The following is a 19,631-nucleotide window of genomic DNA, read 5'->3' as shown; positions in this document are numbered from 1 at the left end:
TGCTAAGCCGCCGCCGCCGCCAGTTTGTATGTTGTTTTTGCTTACGTTGCAGTTCTAGTTGCCGCTGATGTTGTTGTATTTTGTGGTTTTTTTTTTTTTGCAAGTATTTGTGGGGGCCTTTACTATTCGGGCAGCTACCAGTTTTTGATATTTCCTAGTTGCCAAAGTACAGTGAGTTTCAAAGAAATAGGTTTGGGTTAAAATGAAAGTCTGAGAAACCATATTTCAGGCTTATTTTTCAATATAAATTATCTTTACTGTTTTACTTTTATTTTTTTACCCTTGTGAAAATGGAAAATAGGTGAAATTCGACTGATTGGGGTATTTACAAGGAAGAAACTTGATAAACTTTTAAAATTAATTTTAAAATATTTCAGGAAAGAAAATAAACTTCTAACTTAAATTATTGTACCATTCAAGGGTATAAATATTCCATTTACAAGCTCAAAATGTTGAAATATATAATCTTTTTAATATAAGTACATAAACTTTTCCTTGTTCCACAGATTTTAGTTTTATTACCTTTTTAATTTGTAACTTTATTAGGCAATTTTAAAATATATTAGAAAACTTATTTATAAATATTTCATTTATAAGTTAACTCCAAAATACAATTACTTTTCCCTTTGAAATATTATTATTCCTTGAACTTTAAATGCATTTTTCATATATTATCTCAACAGCCTTATCATCCCGAAACTCACTGTTGCAATTGAACAAGTAGATAGCAATATTTCTTACTGTTTAAGCTGTCTATTACATTAATTTATTCAAATGCCGTTGTCGCTGCTGTGTCGCTTTGCATTAAATTAGTTTTGTTTCGTTATTAAACAGTCGTAAATTGCGAAACGTGTTTGGGATTTTGCTATGAGTTTGGCTAACTCAATGAGTCCCACTCGGAGTGTATCTGTAATGAGATTCATCGCTGGCTCTTATAGGGAATATAATGCCAGCCTATTTCGGGTAATTTTCAGGCAGGTTCACTACTAAGGGGTTTTTTAGGTTTAGTTTTCGGGGGCAATGAAAAATGAATGAAAAATCCCAGCCTATAATTGGCTGTTTTCCACCGATAAATGATTAAATCTGATGGGCGGCAATTTGAGGGGAGACTACAGCCTAGTTCCTAGCCTATTCCCTCTATTCTTTGCATCCGCCATCTCTATGACAGCCACTAAATTTTCATGTTTACCTCAACGGATATTTGCCTACCCGAAAACCAAAAAAACCGGCTCAGTGGCCAGTTTGCCAGCCTCCCCCCTTTGAAGGAAATTACAATAGCAGTGGAAAAAGTAATTGAGATTCTAATATCAGATAGCAGATATGCTGATGTTGGCTTACATGACCAACCAGCAGCTGCCGCTGCTGCTGCTGCTGCCACTTGCTACTGCGAAATAGTAAAACTGGTAGCCCAAAGAGAGTTTTCAAGATGTTTACGCTGATGAAAAATTACTCCAGCTGCCATTGCCACAGGCAGAGGCAGAGTCAAAGTCGAGGCCTTAGCCTTAGCCAAGTTAAAGCCCAACAGAGCCCGGCAGGTTGGCTTGGGCTTGGGTTGGCGTGCGGAGCAGTAGCCACTTTGTGGGCGTGTCAACGGAGCACGCGGCAGAACAGCAGCCAACTGATGATGGACGTTGATTATGATGGACGTTGCCGGCCTACCAAGAAGAACAAGCCAGGCCAACAGCAGCGGCAGCGACCGATGATGCACCAGCCGATGCAGAATCTGAATCAGAAGCTACGAAAAAAAACCGGCAGAAGAAGCTGCCAGCAATTTGCCAATGAAAGGTGCAGAGAAAAAATATTAACAGGGATTAAATGTTAAGGAAAACGTAAGAAAAACCTATACAAAAATTATTTTAAATTAAGTTTTTAGATTATACTATTTTTTAGAATTTTAATATATTAAATATTCAATAGATTATATATTTTTGAATGTTATCTCATAAAGAAGAACACCCATTTTTCCACCGTGTTCAAACCCAGCAAGAACAAGATGGTAGATTGAGCGATTCTTAGGGCCAACCCACCGCCTTCTTTTTGGTATTATTTTAAGTAATTTTCTAATTAAAACCAAATCAAGTTTTCCCCAAAGGAAATGCCAAACATTCCCGGCAAACCCAACCACATCCGTAGATACAGCTGGACCTGTCACACACGAATATGCAAAGTCAATGCTTATTCTGAGCTCTGCGGCTTCCTGCCGTCGCATCAGAGACAGAATTAGAATCAGAATCAGAATCGGTATCAGAAATCGGAATAGGAATTGGAATCTCAGACGGAGGAGAACTCTACATATGTGTTACAGATACAAAAAGCTGGAGAGGTGGGGAGGAACTCATTCACTCGAAAGCTTTTTATAATAAATGCCACAAGTATCTGGTGGCTGTCGGTCTCGGTATTTGTATCTCGCTCGCCTGCATTTGATTTCATAAATAAAACAAAATATCAAGGCCGCCCTGCCAGCTAGAAACTTGTAGCCATACTATACAGTATACAATATATATAATATATATAGAGTGTGGCTACGGAATATATGGAATACGAAATCACAAAAAATGGCAGCAATTGATTGGCTGGCCAAAGGTTCTGAGCCACGACAGATCACACAAAATGTGCTGCCTAGAACGAAACGAAACGAAACGAGTTAATATCAATTGGATTGGTTTTGGCCCGGCTAGCAGTTGGGACTGCAATTGGCTGTGATGGCGGTGATCTGGGCACAAAGTGCATTTCGGCCAGCTAACCAGTTTTCAGCCACTCTCATTAGCTCAAAGTTTAAGTTTAAGTTGAAGTTGAAGTGCTTTTTGTACCGAATTTCAGTACACAAATAGTGGCCAATGTTAAGGCCTTGAAAATCGATTTTAAAACGAGTGTAGTATGCATTTTTGCATTGTTCCAATTGCTAATATAAATCTCCCGCTTTTTGTTATTCTAAATACTCAATTTGCATGGCCATTATTTACACTCACTCCGTTTGCAATTCATATTCATATTCATATTCGATCAATGCATTTATAACTAATTTATCGTTTTTTGCGTCCGCCTGGCAAAAGGCGGAAATAATCACTTACAATTCACTTTACTCTGTTTTTTTTTTTTGTTTCGCCCCCAAAGTGTTCTCATAATTTTATTAATTATTAAAGATTTACTTTCTAGAAAATTTGTTTATGGATTTCCATGGCGCCTGGATTGCATGATCTTTTTATTGAGATATTGTGATCGACCTTCGTCCGTCTCTCGCATTGTAAATTGCGCTAATTAAAGTGCTTTAAATTGTGCAAATATGTTAATTCCGATAAATTTGAATGGGAATAATATGTTAAGCAGTGTGCAAACACAAAAAAACACGAGGAAGCTCGTTGGGTTTTAAGGGGAAGCTTTTAAAATATATTAGAATATTTTAAGCAAAGGAATGTGTTCTAAGAATACTTGCTTTTATTTTTCTGAAGGTCTCCATTACATGTGTTAATGTAGTAATTTATTCATTGGGCGTGAAATAAAGTTAGGAGTATTTTTTTTGAAGATCTAACTTCCTGCTAAAATAAATTTAAGAGGGCTTAAAATATTTTAATAACAATTTTCTTAGCGAACAACTACAATTAATTGATTGGATTTTTTATATTTGAGTTAATAAATACTACTACTTTTATTCAAAGCTCATTTTTCTTCTATTTCGGCCACCATGTCGTATGAGTAATATTTATTTACGCTTGCCTTTTAGCTAGATCTTCTTCATCTGCCTTTGAGATATCCGCTGACCCTGTGGCGCTGACATCTGCTGATTAGAGATCATTAGCCATTATTTGTCATGACAACTCTCACCTGTTGCCAGTTGCTGCGGGCGTGTGCAACTGCAAGTGCAACATCAACTAACTGAGGCAAGATGAGCACGCGCCACCACCAACAACAACAACACAATGACAGGAAGATCGAAAACGAAACCAAAGTCAAGTTGTTGTTGCTGCCTGCTCGTTGTTCGCTGGTTGGTTACTTAACTGGCCAAGTAACTTGGCCAACAGGCTGAAGCTGAGGCTGCCGCTCTTAGCTCAGTTACAGTAACACACATTCGCAGTGGCTGCTGCGGCCATTGTATGCAGTCAAGCGCATTTCCATTTCTAACGTTGATCTGCGATCTGCGGCCAGCTCCGAGCCTGGTTACTAAGGTCGAGCCTTACTACGTTCATGGCCCAGCTCACCTACAAACCAAGAAAACGAAAAAACGAACAAAAAATACACGACGAAACAAGCCAGCCAAGAAAACACGAAAAAAAAAAATACAAATATAAAGCCAAGGAAAGACAAGTTTAGAGGCGGTGTGCTTGTGCCAAGACTTGCCATTGGACTTGCTCTTGGCTAACTTGGCCTGCGCCCGGGCGTCTTGGCCATTATCCATTGGCTGATTTATTGTCCATATGGGCAGATTGCTCTTGACCTCAATGGTGTGCCTTGGCAACAGTCGAAAACTGAATTTCCTTACACAGTTTTGGGACACCTTTACTTGAATTATCAAAGATGAAAGTTGGAAGAGACTCGTTTTGTTGACCAAACTGCCCAAAAACTTAATTTCCTGGCAAAGTTTTCTCAATGACATTGATGGCCTAAACGGTTGATGTTCTTAAATCAAATAATGAACTTATCAAAGGCTGTAGGAGCAGCAAAAACAATTCCCCCAAGGGGCAACAGGAGCAACAGCAGCCTCCCTACAATACACCCAACCCCTGCACAAAGTCGCATCCTGGTCTCTTCTCTGTGGCTGAAATGAAGTTAAATGCCGCTCAAGGATGCTAAATGTGCCATGTCGAAATGTGTTTTTGTTGTCGTTGCATTTGTATGGCACTACTCTTATTTGGCTGCCGGCATTGTAGGTATCTCTGTGTCTGAGTATCTGTGTCTGAGTCTGTATAGGTACCATTGTCCCATGTACATAACTGTTGCATGCAGCTGAGCAGAGAGGAGCAACAGGAGCTGCTGCTGCTGGCATGTGGCACATTTTCGACATGTTTTGTTGAGCATTTTGGCAGCAGCAAAAGCAGCTGAAGCAGCGACACTATCTGCCGGCTCCTCGTTCCCCGTTACAATCTGCAGGAAATGTGAAAATAACGTTACGAAACTTTTTCGTTGCAATATGCGCAACAGGAGGTAGCAGCTACCTACCTACCAATGCCATTTTCCATTTCCCCGGAACCCGACGGGGGTTTTGAAACGAACGAAACCCCACACAACCCCAGGAACTTTATTTTTTGCATTGACTTTGCTTGTTTTTTGGCTGCTACTGCTGCTGCTGCCATTGGATGGCTCTGGAGTGGGCTCTTCAGGTGGCAGAAACAACCCCAAACTCAACCCCTTTTCCTTTTTGCCGAAACCTCCCTCCTCCCTCGGTGGAGCTCTGTCTTGGTTTTCATTTTATTTAGTTTGGTTTTTGCCACCACCCTTCCTTCCTTCTTTTTTTTTTCTTTTTTTTCACTATATATTTGGGTACAACGACTTGTTGCTTTGTCTATGTGTGTGTGTCATGGGTGTGGCTGCTTGTGTTTACCAACACCAGCACACCTAAACACCACCGGCACCACCCTCGATGCTGGCATTACGTATACGACCTGTGCCACGTCGAGTGTCATATGTGCTGCTTGTTTTATGATGTCAGTTTCGGGTTTTATTAAAACTGCCTGGAGATATATGCTATGACTTCTTTGGCGCCCCGCCCTCAGGCTACAGGTACAGGAACAGGAACAGTAACCTTCCTGCTTCTTCGCTAAATGTGAATGGAAATGCACTTTTTTCATAAATATGTGAGCGGGCCAAATGCATCATCATATTAGTGTTTATATATATAAATTCATAAATTTGCTGCTTGTACTGAAATTGCTATTTTGCATTTAATAAAATGGTGAGGGGTTTTCCCGATTTTATTTAGTTGCTATTACTTTTTTATAGGATTTTACTCTTATATTTCTGTAGCACCTTTAGGCTATATTTCTTTAACTTAAAAAGTAAATAATATAAACTCAAAAAAAATATGAATAATGTCTGAAAAATTGACACGTTTCGGAAGCTTTAAATTGCTAAAAATTAAAAAAAAAAAGCACCAGTCGATCTGATCTAGCCTGCAATAAATCTTAATATGATTATGAATTATTTTAAATTATATTATTCTTGGTTTTTAAATAGATTTTATGCAATATACTAATATTTTGATTAATTCGTATTTATAATTTTATTTAAAGTTTAGTGTTTAACTTATTACAAAATATTAAAATTAATGCTTCACCCTCGACTTTCCTTGAATCATCTTTTAAATATAATAATTATATTGAATTCCTCTCTTATGATTAATGCTGCCTCTATTTTTATGCCTGATTATAGTTGTATTACTTTAGTGGCTTTAGCTTTTCCCTCCTTCGGTTGCATCGCTCCTCTGCTCTGCTCTCTTTTTGCCTTATCAATTGCGAAAAAGTCTTTGGGGCTCGGTTCGCGACTGCAGCGCCGCTTACAAATTGAGGTCACCTTCAAATTATCAAATTTCGCCCGAAATGATTAACTCGACAAACACGAAAATGTCCGATCCCCCAAACCCCTCGCCACGAATTACATAAAGAATAAAAGGCGGCAGCAACAACAACCATAGCGAAATTCGCTCGTTCGCCGGCAAAAAAAAACCTTATCTTTGTTACACAAAAAAAAAAAAAGAACAACAAGGCAACGATGTTGTTGATGATGATGAATTTGCCCTGATTTCGACACAAAAATAAACAAAAATGAAAAAAACATTCGCAAAAAAAAAAGATAGAGAAAAGGAAAACTGCACAAGGAGAAAATGTGTAGTTCTGGCTTTAAATATCTATTTTATTTATTTAAAAAAAAAATTATAAAAAAAAAAACATTTGTTGAAAAAACGAAAATGAAATGACAAAACTGCTAAATGAAATTAAGCAAAAATTATAAGCTTCTTCCAGAGCCTCGTTTTTTCAATAATACAAATTATTTTAAGAAAAATGCCTTAATTCAAAATCAAAACACTCTAAAATTTAATTAAAATACCTTAAAAATATATATTATTTAATAGAATCCCTTATAGTTCTAACCTTTTTTTCACAGTGACTCAATTTTTGTTGTAAGCCAAAGAAGAAAAAGAAATAGAAACCAAAATTAGATAAGACGAAATTGAGTCGAGAGCCGACAAAGCGGCCAGAAAGTTTTCCAAGCAATTCGCAAAAAAAAAACAAGAAAAAACCAAAACAAAAAAATGTCACAAAAAAATGAGAAAAACAAAAAGCTCAAAAAATAGAAGAAGAATTATGAACGTTGCAGCAAAGTGCAGCGCGTGTGTGGCCTCCACAAAGAAAGGCGGTGCGCGGGAGGGAAGATAGCGGGGGGCTGGAGAAGAAATAGAAAAATATGTATTTTTTTCAGCAGTTGTTTAAATAACGAAGCCAGAAAGCAAACGAACTAAATTGCTGAAAAAACTGCAGAAAACAAAAAAACAGCGATGGCGGAATGAAAATAAACGAAAACGTAACAAAAATCAATTGTCGCCAACGAAACGTCAATACAAGTGGCCGTGCGTGTTGCTCTCTCTGTCTATCTTTATAACACTATGTGTTGGTGTGTATGGGTGAGTATCTGTGTGAGTATCGTCAAAATTCAGCCACAATTGAAACTATTTGTAAGCGGTGGAAAAGCGGCAGAGTTGAGCGCGGGCTCTATGAATTTAATTGTTGCGACATCGAACGACAATTTTAGAGTTTTAATGTTAGATACAATGGAAATTAGAGTGATTAACAATGTTAAAAACAAATTAGAACCTTTAAGAAATGGTTTAGAATTTAAGAAAATTTAATACTAATAAAAGCAATTTAAACGAATATAAATATTCAACCTTGTCGTCTGATAAACAATTTGTGTGGTCTTATAAATACAATCCTTTTTCAAGATTAGTCTTTAAGATACATTTAAACAATTTAGTTTTAAATACAGCAAATAAAATCTATAATCTATAAATATTAAATAATTTTTTAAATGTTAGTGTTTTCCATTTATTATATATAAATATATCCTACTCAAAACTGCATAAATTTCAGCTCTGAAGCCAAAACAAAACATGGATATCCTTTACTTTTTTAAGCCTTTTTTAAATCCTCTTTCAATTAAAAAATTAATTAAGATAACCCCCTATCAAAAATTAACCATACTGAAGCTAAAGAATATACAAAATACAAAGCTTTTCATAGACAAACTATGGTTTTTAAAAATAAATAAAGAAAAATCATTTGTGTTTCGATGCAACAAAGAATAGAATTATAAAAATATACAAAAAACTCTGAAGCCCAAGTAAAAACTTGTATGGTAAGTATTAATACAAAAATATTTGTCCGGCGTTTGTGTTTTAAATTCTCTTTTTTTGTGTGAGAACAGGTGAATTGATATTTGCGAATATTGCTGGCTGGCTGACTAGTTTTTGTGTGTTGGAATTTATTTCGTTGTTGGTTTTGTGCTGAAAAGGTGATAAGCTCAAGGACAATATATGGCTGTGTGGCAGTGTGGCAGTTTGGCATTGCTGACGCCTAAAATTGTTTGTTCAATTGTGCTTATGCATATGGAAAATATCGATTTTGTTTTCGGACAACAATGCGCGGAATGCCAAATGCCTCACAATTGGCTCTATTAAGGTCGACTTGGCCGCTTAAACTTTTGAGTTAAATGCGGAACGAGGAAGGAATATTGGACACAAAAGCCACCATTGTATTATGGCCGCCACCTGTTGCCTACCTAGCAAGTAGAAGGGAGATAAGGTGACACTATGGCCAAAGTTAAATTAAAAACATTTTTTTAGCCAGTCCCCCCATCTTCTTTTTTTTCGTATTTTCCCAATCCGGATTCCGGACACGCCTTCTATGTGAAAAGAAGCCCGAGAAAAACCCAATCTCCTCGGCCAGCTAAAACAACAACTGCCTGTTGCACTTGCTTATGTACTATACTTCCAGTGTACTTCCAATGGCCTAGCCACCCCACAGCACCACCCACCGCCCACCAACAACAACACCCCCCGAACTATATAGTGGCGCAAAAGGAGCTGGAAAAAAACTGCGAGAAAGAAGTGAAAAACGAAAAAATAAGCAACAAAAAAATCCTCAAGCCTCCCAATTCAGGGAGCACACCCAAAACACCCACCTTCTCCAGTTTTCAAGCAGCGCAACAGTTTATTTTTTTTTCATGGCTTTTCCCGGGGTAATACTGAAATCCAACTAAGCTTTGCCGGATTTTATTGTAAACCATTTTGTGTGAGATTTCCTGCCTGGAAAAATCTGTACAAGTTTTAATTTGCAAAGCTAAATATTTATGTAATCCTTAATAATATTTATGTTAATCATAAGGAAATTCCTTTTTCATAATTATAAATTTTTGTATCTTGTTATGGTCTTATTATCAAATTATCAAGCACAATTTCCTTTAGAGTAAATTAAAACCGGAAAATATACAAATATTTGCTCAGCTGATTTTGTAAACACCTTAGGCGAAAAAACCAACAAAACCATAATGTATGACAACTATTATTTCTCTGCCGATATGTTTACACTCTTTTTGTAAAATTTAATTGCATAATATGTTGTGTAATTTGTTAATATTGTCTGTTTTTATTTTATTTTAAATACAAACAAGAAATGCAGCTAACTTCGGGAAGTCGTAATTTGTATACCCTTGCAGGTAACAATTAAAATATATCATAACTATGCCAAAAATGCATTAATTTCGATTCGGAAAGCAGTTTTGTGTTAGTTTTTATTAATTTAAAAAAAATGCATACCAAATTTAAAATTTTAGGAAATCAAAATTTTTGCTAATTTTAATGATGTTACCCCTTATAAAATTTTGCAAAAATGGCCAAAAAATCGATTTCTTCCTCACATATCTAGAAAGATTCCCCTGTTGATGCTGATCAAGAATATATATGGTTTATAGGGTCGGAAACGTCTCCTTCACTGCGTTGCAAACTTCTGACTGAAATTATAATACCCTGCAAGGGTATAACAAGAAATGCAGCTATGTATCTTTGGGAAGTCGTAATTTGTATACCCTTGCAGTCAAAAATTCACTGAATGAAATCATAAAACCTTTCTAGAATATAGGAAATATTATAATTATTTAAATAGATATTTATCCATAAATTTAAACGATAATCAAAGTTTAAAAACATCATAACTAGGTTGAAAATGCATCAAGTTCTGTTAGGAATGCCTGAAAATGGGGTCGGAAATGACTCCTTCACTGCTTTGCAAACTTCTTATTAAAATTATATTAACCTACAAGGGTATACTAATAGTAAATTAATAATATGACCCATACAAAGTTAGTTTTTCCATAAAAATATTGGTGGTTTGCCATTATAAATCTCACAATAATCTTGGAAAAAACAAAGTAAATTCTGGTTAAGACCTACAATACATTTTTAAAAATAATTTATACCTAACTAACTTTGAAATTAAGTTGTAGGTTTAAAAATATATTAATACGTTATTATATTTAAGTAAAACATTTATACACTTCTTTTATTAATTTTTATTTAAATTCAACTTAAGCCTAAGTAGTTACATTTCAAACTTTAAAATCCTTAATTTATTTAGCTTCAATTTATTCATAATCTATGTACCATTTTTTGCTTATTTAATTTTTTGCCTATACCCGGAAAAGCAAGCCAATTTACCTATCAGCAAATGAATCACGGCTACCCAAGGGTCCAGGTCTAACCCTTAACCCAAGGCCCGGCCCTGCGGAGTATGAGTCACTCCCTGGTTGGACGATAAATACATGGCGACTACTGCCCGACTTCCCGGAGTGGCGGCAACTTGTTGCTGCCGCTGCTGCTGCCGGTGGTGTCGTTGTTGCAACATCTAATCCAATACGAGGCAAACAATGGCAAATGCAAATGCAGATGCAACCACAGCGGCAACAGCCGCTTCCTTTTGTCTGGCCTAGGAGGAGGCCAATGCAGCGCCGGCCAGAGATGTTGCAATTGCCGTTGTGCCGCCAATGTTGCTGCTGCTGTTGTTGTTGTTGCGGCTGCTGCTGCTGCTGCTGCCTTGTGTTGATGGTCAAGGTCATGAACCTGTTCCAATAACTCGTTTCTTACGTGCAGCAAAGACACACACATACAACTACAAAGTGACAGACTGCACTGAGCGAAGAGGAATTTAAGCTCCTCCTAACTTATACCTCCTCCTGCCTAACAATTGATTCAAGTTAAAAACTAAACAATTACAAAAAATGATACATTAATTTAAATACCTTAAAAATTGAGATGTTTTAGTTAATTTCATATTTGTATATCTGTTTTCTCCTTTTTATATCCTTAAAACAATTTAATTTTCTCCGAGTGCAGCCTTCGTCGGATGATTGTTTGTTGCATGTTGCCTGTGGCACTCTCCAGTCTAATGCTAATCCTGGCAGCTTTTCCCTCCTCACCCCTCTTCCACCCAGATGTGGGGATGACTAATGGGCCTTGGCTCTGGGGAAACGGGGGTTTCGCACAAATCAATTTGAGAACATGAAATTAAATTTCAATCCATCTCGGGGATGTCGCCGCTGATTGCTGGCGCAATTTAAAGCTGCAAAAGTTGTCGGGAAATGCGGAAAAGCCTCAAGGACAACGGCTGGTCTCGTGGCGAGTGAAAAGAAAATTGCACGCGTGGGCGTGGATGTCAGACTTCAGTCTGTATATGTAACTATATATATATATATATCGTCTGATTCATTGTCTTATTTTTTTGCGTCTATGCGGCAGCGACAGCGGGACTGTGTCATAAATCGCCGCAAAATGAATTATTCGAAATCAAATGCAATTGTGCACAAAGAGAGTAGCACTTGGTGAAAAATATATAGAAACAATAAAAGCATCAGAGGCAGCGTTTTCCGTCTGTCAACTTGAAATTAGAAGCGCATTAATTAGAAATTTTTATTATTATTCTCTAGCATTTAATTCGCTTCCACTTTAGTTGTCTCCTTCTCCTTCTCTTTCATTTCATTTAATTGTTCTATTTTTTGTTTTGAATGCATTCAAATTCAATAAATTTCGAGTTGACATTTATATTTGCGCATTAATTGCCTGTTAAGATTTCCGTGAATTCCGTTTTTTGTGTCTCATAAAGGAAAGCCCATTGTGGCCATCCCATCGTGGTTGTGTGGGTGAGTGTCTGAATGAGTGTTTGTGAAAGCAAATATGGCACATCGTGATGAAAGGGGAGGTGTGCCATGAAAGGCACTTGTTGGGCTTCCAAATGCTTTGGTGTTGTTCTCTGGCACCAATGGAAAATTCTGTAGATTTTCTTTAGGAATTAAATTTAGAGAATTAAGTTGAATGAAAAATAAATCTAAGGCTATAAATTGTACAATTATAGCAAGGTTTATATTTTAATTTGAAGGGAATGTGGATTTACAAATCGTTAAAGAGTTTCATCTATGGTAATATGGCCTTTGAATTCATTTAAAAATTATATTTTAATAATAAAATATAATCTTAGATTTCTTGTATTCATCATTGCATTTTGTAACCGAATTCTCGGATAGTCACATGCCATTTTTTCTAAGCAAAAAACACGATCCGAGCTGATCAAATCAGTGCAATCGTTCAAGATGAATCATACCCATTCAGAGTCATCAATTTATTCAGCAGAACCCATCCCAAAACAGATGAAAAATTCTTAGCCTCAGAGAGAACTTACAACGACATATATATATGAAATTATATTTGTAATCAACGCATAAAGTTAGGGGATTCCTAGAATTCATCTAAAAATACTATTATCTTTATACAGTTGACTTTTAAGAGCAAGATAACTACATGAATAAGTTATCTACTTCAGTGAATTATTAAATATTTACATATTAAAAATAGGAATAAAATAAAACAGTCAGCTCTTAATATAAATGGTTAAAAATAATATAACGACATCGAAAATAATTTAATTACATTAATTTTACTCACAAAAGAAACCGAATAATGTACGTGTCATTCACGCAAACTGCGAGTCATGAATTTGAATTTTTTTTTACACATTTTCCTTCGGTCTGATATGGTGTTAAAATTAATAATAAATTTGTGCTTTATTTTTGTACTCACTTTTCTTTTCGAACTGTCCCAATATTTACAAACTCATTTAGGTAAATATTTTATGGCTGTTTTTGGTTTTTGTCTCGCTGACATACATATGATAAAAAACTTGGACTTTGTTTATAGTTATTTGGCGTTTTACTTGTTTTTTGTTAAGCTCTTTTTACTATTACGGTTATTTGTGGTTGTCACAGCACTTTTGCATACATTTTCAGCAATTTTTGTATAAATTCAGTGTCGCATTTTGTTTTTTTTCCTTGCGTGTGTCAACTAAAAAATTTGTTGTCATAAGAAAAACGCACGTAAAATGTTTTTCCTCGGCTTCTGGCTGCTCGTTGTTTTTGTTTTTTTGTTGTGGGGAAAATATAGTGAGTGGTCAGTAATATGAACTATAATGAATAAGCTTTTAAAAACTCATTAGGCATAAGCAAAAATTAGTCTACCTTATGAAAGTTCATTTGGGAGGATTTATTTGGTATAAGTTCGAATGTACATATTACTTATGAAAATTTATTAAAGGAATTTCTTATACATCATGGAGCATTCTTGATAAAAGGATCACTTTACAGAGTGTTCATTTCTAAAAGTCTCTTTTATCGAACTCTGGTAGAAATGAATAAAATGAATTTTAATGTGTTCATTTTGAATTACTGAATTCGTTGTGAATTTGGTCAGCATTGGAAATGAAATCCTTTTGTTAAGAAATGTTCATCCCGTCAGGATCTATTGAAATTCATTCACGAATGAAGATAGGAATGAATGAGTTCATTCTCATGGGTGCCAATTCTTAGCATATTCATTCAAAAATGAATTTGGTCAAAGTAATCATTCTTCACAAGGAAAATACATTAAAAAAAAAATGACAAAACTAAACCGGAAATGATCATTTTCAAAGGACTTTACAATTAAATTTTTTTATTAATTTTTATTCCAGTTAAAAATTAGTTTCTTTCTATGCCAGACAGTGTTCACTGTAAATAAAAATTGCATACCGCGACCAACGTCAACAACAATAACAACAACAAACAAACACCGACAGCCAGAAGAGAAGCAGCGACGCAACGCCGAAGTCAACGCCAAAGCCGGCAGCGCTGCAACTGCAACGCTGCTGCTGCTGCCGCCTTACAGCACGCCGATCCGAAACCGAATCGGATGGAGGAGGGAGAACCGTAGAATAGGTCTGGGAATCGTAATCGGAATCGGTTTCCGAAGCGCAGCACACACAGCACACAGCGAGTGACCGAAGCGAACCGCTCGAACCGACGGACAATAAAGCCAGCCTGCCATCGCCAGCTGAGGAGCTGCTGAGCAGCTGAGACTGCCATGCAGTCCAGGAGCGGATGCACTCGCTCACCACACAAAAAAATTGCATTCACAACAAAGTGAGTGAGTTTTTTTATGGCGTTCCCAAAGAGCGAACGGCAGAGAGCGGAGCCGGCTTGGCTTCATTCATGGCTTCGTAGCCGGCAAAAAGCGTTAAAAGCGAAATTGGCCAACAGAGAGCTAGAGCAAAAAGGCGAAAAAAAAAGAAAATGGTGGCCAAGAAGCTGGCTCCTAGCGAGAGCGACAGAGAGAGCATAGCTTTGAGCGCTTTTAAGGGGAAGGCCAAGAGCAAGTACAGTGCATTTTTTAATTGCAGCGCTCACAGAGACCAGAGACACACTTGAGCACACGCTCTCTGAGAATTTCACACATTGCAGTTGTAGTTTTTTATTCTCTTGCTTTTTTTTTAGCAGCATTTTGTTCTCGAGTTTGTAAAAATTTGCAACGATTGTTGTAGTTTTTTGTGTGTGGAATTTGTTTTTTGTTGTTTCCTTTTTTCGTAGTTTTTTTTGTGGGCTTCGATTTTTAGCCCGCGTTCGGCACTCGAGGCGCTCACTCACCGCTCGAAATTCGAAATGCAACTGGCGGCCAGCGCCGAACCGAGCCGATCCGAGCCGGCTATATTCTCCACTTCCATTCCGGCGGGATTGGCGCGGAGGGAACGGTGCACGGAACGCAGCCCACCGTTGCACATGCACTTTTTTGTTTTGGTTTTTCTTTTTTTTTTTTATTATTGTTCTTTTGAGCGACTTTTATTTTGTTGATTTCGGCGTTGGTGTAGTTTTTGAGTGAATACTGAAATTATTATAATTTTAAGGGACTTTACTAGAGTAGTTTGGGATAGTTTAGAGATAAGAGGGAGCTTTGGAGAGGAGATAGCCCCTTATGGGGAGATAAGATCTTCTTCAATTAGGAAATTATGTCATTAATTTAGGTAATATTTAAAAAAAAGCATCTATAAGGAAATAAAATCAAACTCCTATAAAAACATGATCTTTAAGTCTAACTAAAAATTTAATTAAGTAATTAATTAATTGACAAATTTCCTAAATTGTAAGAGTTTTTTATTGAGTAAACTGTAAAGTATATGAAATAATTAAATTTAGCTTTAAATCTGAATTAAATTCTCTCGAAAAGGTAGTAATTGTGTGATTGTTAATTACTTTTCTTATAATTATTGGGCAAACCCCTTTATAAGGGTATAACAAATACAAGAACCTTTCAGAATTACCCCCTGATTGACTCAGTTTTTTAATAAAATTCCCAAACCTAGAGTATTTAAAAATAAATCAGAGATAAGGCCAAACGTAAACTCTTTTATGACTAATTCCGGGAAATATACTAAATGTGTGGTCAAAAAAAGTAAACAAGTCATTTAGTAAAAATGTAAAATTAAAAAGAAAAATAAGGAAAATATATAAAAATTAATAAATAATTTAAATAATGTGATTATAAATAAATGCATACGAATTTCATTTAGCTGAAACCAAATTAAATTAAGTTAGTAAACAATTTAACTAATTTCAGATGAAAACCATTAAGGTGTAACCCAAGTTTTAAAACCCAAAAACTGTGAAAATGAATGCCTGTAAAACCCCAAATGAATGCTTATTAACGAAAAGTCTCAACGAGGAACTGATTGTGCACTTTACTGGCTGAAATGACTGAGTGACTGACTGACTAACTGACTGACCAACTGAGATATTGACTGACTGAGAGCTGGTAGAGACTGAGACCGCAGCCTGCGATTCCATTCGAGTCGCGGCTCGACTTGCAGCGCCTCAATTGCATGTCATTGTAGACGAAAATATTTTTAGTTTTATTGTTATTGTTTCCTTTTTTTTCGGCACAGCGTTGGCGTTGACTTGAAAAACTTATGGACCAGACTGAGACCGTAAACGTAGAGGGGGGTATAACTAGGTAGCCCCAACCCCCGGTCTCTGCCAGAATTTTGAGTCGTGACTGGTTTCAAGGTCTCTCAATTAATGCGAAAATTTCGTTGTAATTTTTTGCTGTGCTGCCTTTTTTTCTGTTTGTGTGTTTGCATGATTGTAAATGAAAGAAACAAAATTCGTGTATAATAAAAATAGTAATTGTTTAGTGTAGTTTTTTCTTTTTTTTCTTTTTTGTTTTTGTATAATTTGTTTTGGTTTTTATGCGCTGTGGCAGAATTGTTGTTTTTTTCGAATGTTTTTCTAATAAGCGAAATATTTGTGCATTTAATTGAGCTCACAACTGACCTTGGCCAGCTGTGAGCTTAGATCTGACATTTTGTGGCTGTGGAGAGGTTAGTTTTGGGGGGTTTTTTGAGGTGGGAAAGGTGTGTTTGGGAGGGATGAGGTATAAGGATTTCAAAATATATAAATAAAGAGTTTTAAATACATATTTTTTATAATTTTCAACCTTTATAGTAGTTATAAAAATGTTTAATAAAATATTCTATATTTCTAAATGCTTTGCTTATTAAAAATGACCTAAATATTGATATACCCCTAATAAAAAATTACTTAATAACTGTTTTCCATGTTTATTTATTTTATAATTTTATTTTTATGTTAAGATCATTTTTAAAACCCATAAATTTCCTAAAAAAAATTAAACGTTAATCACCTGAACCAAGTAAAAGCAAAAAATACACCGTCAAGGACCTTAAAAAAAGAAACCCACTTTAAATTGCATCTTCCGGCAAATGAGAAAAAAAAAACAGGCAAAGTGAGTCCTCCTCGCATAATTATCCTTTGAGTTTCGAACTCTTCCCAAGCCCTTTTCTCATACAAAAAAAAATGTATATAAAAAACCAATGCCCACATCCGCAAACACTCAACCACTCGTCACAAGTATGCCCGAAAAAAAAGGAGAGTCGAAAAAAATACAGAGCTTCAAAACATAATGTCGCCATCAAGGAACATATATAATTGCTGTATTTACAAAAGATAAAATCGGCGACAACATGCACACGACCCGAAATCGTAAAAAAAGCGAAAAACAAAAAGCGACTGCAACGAAAATATGAAATGGGAAAAAGCAGTGACGATGACGACAAGCAATTAAAATTAAAACCACGTAAGCAAATGCGACAAAAACCCCCGAAAAAGTTGTGAAAAGGGAAAGGGGTAAGGGTGAGGGTGAGGGTAAGGGTAAGGGAGAGAGACACTGCAAAAATCCACCCCAAAAAGCAGTTGCATTCTGGCACAAAAGATGCACGAACCAAAACGTGCAATTTGCGTTGAATGCATTTCGAAAAACATAAAAAAAGTACAAAAAACCCAAGCAAGAAAACAAAAATCGGTGAAAAAGTTCCCAAAAAAAAAAATGGTATGCAATTTTTGCATAATGAAAAATGCAGCAGGCAAACGCACACACACACTCAGGAGTGAAAAAAACAAGCAAGAAAAACCACCGCATATAATGAAACGCACGGCATGCATGAGCATTGAAAGCTGAGCTGAAGTTCAGTTGCAATCCAGACCCAAAAATATATTCTAAAATTAAAATGCAACGGGCTGACGCAATGCAAACAGCCAAAGGGGTGCAAACACACACACACACAACACACACTCGCACACCGCTGCAATCGGAGCACAAAGAATGCATTTTTGTGCATCTTGAAGATACTCTTTAGCCGGCTGGAGAATAACAGGAAGAGGAAGGGGGCAAACAGCCTGAGGGTTAAAGGGTTCCAGACTTCCCCACAACCACACGCACACACACACACACAGTCCCATTACACACGCACAGTCTCACTCAATGTAAGCTCGATTAAGGAACAATTTTTAAAGGAATCTTTGCTTCAAAATTATGCATTTCCTTTGGACTAAGCAATTGCAAGGGCCAAGCTTTGATTATGGGAAGCCACTTAATACCCTCAAGAATTTAATGGAGAATTTGGTTTTAGGTCTAGAAAATATTAAGATCATTTTTTAAGATAAGACATAATTTTAAAAGATTTAAGAAGCACTTCCGTAAGAAATTCCTTTTTTATATAGTTTTATTTTATTTATTTAAGAGGTGCAGAAATCATGATAGTTTAAAGAACATTTTTAGTTTATTTCTTAGCTAAAAATAAATAGAAAACTAAACTCATCTTCTAAACATTTCCTGTTTTATTTCAAGTAAAGATTACATTACTTTTTTGTAATTTATTTATGTACCTAAAGTCAAGTGACTCCTTTGAAAGGGCATTTGAAAAAGTTGTCATCTCTGGGGAGACCAGCGTTTGATTGGGCCAAATGAGAGGCGCCCAAGTGCCGACGCACAGGAAGCGAATTGCATCCGTTCTGGGTCCGCACTATGGACTCTCAGCGTTTGGTAACTGGCATCTGACGGAACTTGGCCACCTCGCCAGCGGAAGTAGCTGAAATGAGCTTGGGAATGAGTTGGGTTAGGCGATGGACTAAAGAGAAAATCTAAAACAAACGGGCCAGGCCAGAGCCATCATAAATAATGAGGCGAAATTAAACTCGCAATTAGATGAAAATCAAGATAAATCAGTTATAATGGCAAAATGCTTAAGCGGAATTAAGAATAAAAGCCAAGAGACATTAGGCGACATGTGGAAATGGTGGAGAATGTGCTTGTGATCCGGTTTAGGCCAATCGAGAGCAATGGGAGTCCAAGAAGAAATTTAAAAATAAATAATTATACAATTTTTAAAGCAAAAAATGATTAATTTACTGTCCCCGTTTCACTCGCATAATTTTAATTTTAGCTTTACTCGTAAAAATCTCTTAAATCCCACACAAAGAAAAGCCAGGCAAGGCAAAGATTAAAACAAAAATAAATTCATTTACATGCAGATTACACGGAACAATTTTGCATATTCACTGATAGAGAGAGAGAGAGAGAGAGAGAGGCCTCATAATAAGTGCTTTATATATTATTAATTATAGTTTTTAAGCTGCAATTACTTTGGGCTTTTCAATGCAGAGACAGAGAGTTGCAGAGGTATGCAGGGATGCCCGGCCTGATGACCTCATGTGGCATTCTCGCTTCCGAGTAAAAGTAAACGAAAAAATCGAATATAAATAAACCCGAAACGCAATGAATTCAGCAAATAAGCAATGAGCTCTCCGCCAAGAGCAAACTCAGCGGCAAGCCAATGACCAAGAATCAGCGACAACAACAGAGATTGCTGCTGCTGCTGCCACTGAGGCCAAGGAACCCGAGAGCAATACAAAATTGCTTGGCCTTGGTCAGGCACACAGCA

General features: G+C 36.4%; 1 protein-coding gene across 2 annotated transcripts in view; it reads right to left on the bottom strand.

The window, feature by feature from the left end:
* The window catches only part of Eip93F (Ecdysone-induced protein 93F), a 72,299-nt gene extending 58,955 nt beyond the window's left edge, over positions 1-13,344 (bottom strand). Inside the window, exon 1 of one of the 2 annotated variants that reach the window (XM_070286955.1) lies at positions 13,112-13,344. The gene's annotated coding sequence lies outside the window, so the exon portion shown is untranslated. The remainder of the gene's footprint in view (positions 1-13,111) is intronic. The other variant, XM_017165043.3, reaches the window with a different exon arrangement.
* Positions 13,345-19,631: the final 6,287 nt, after the last annotated feature.

The sequence above is a fragment of the Drosophila kikkawai genome, chromosome 3R (assembly GCF_030179895.1).
Source record: "Drosophila kikkawai strain 14028-0561.14 chromosome 3R, DkikHiC1v2, whole genome shotgun sequence".
In the NCBI taxonomy this organism is placed as follows: Eukaryota; Metazoa; Arthropoda; class Insecta; order Diptera; family Drosophilidae; genus Drosophila; species Drosophila kikkawai.
This window is presented reverse-complemented; position numbering and strand designations above follow the sequence as displayed.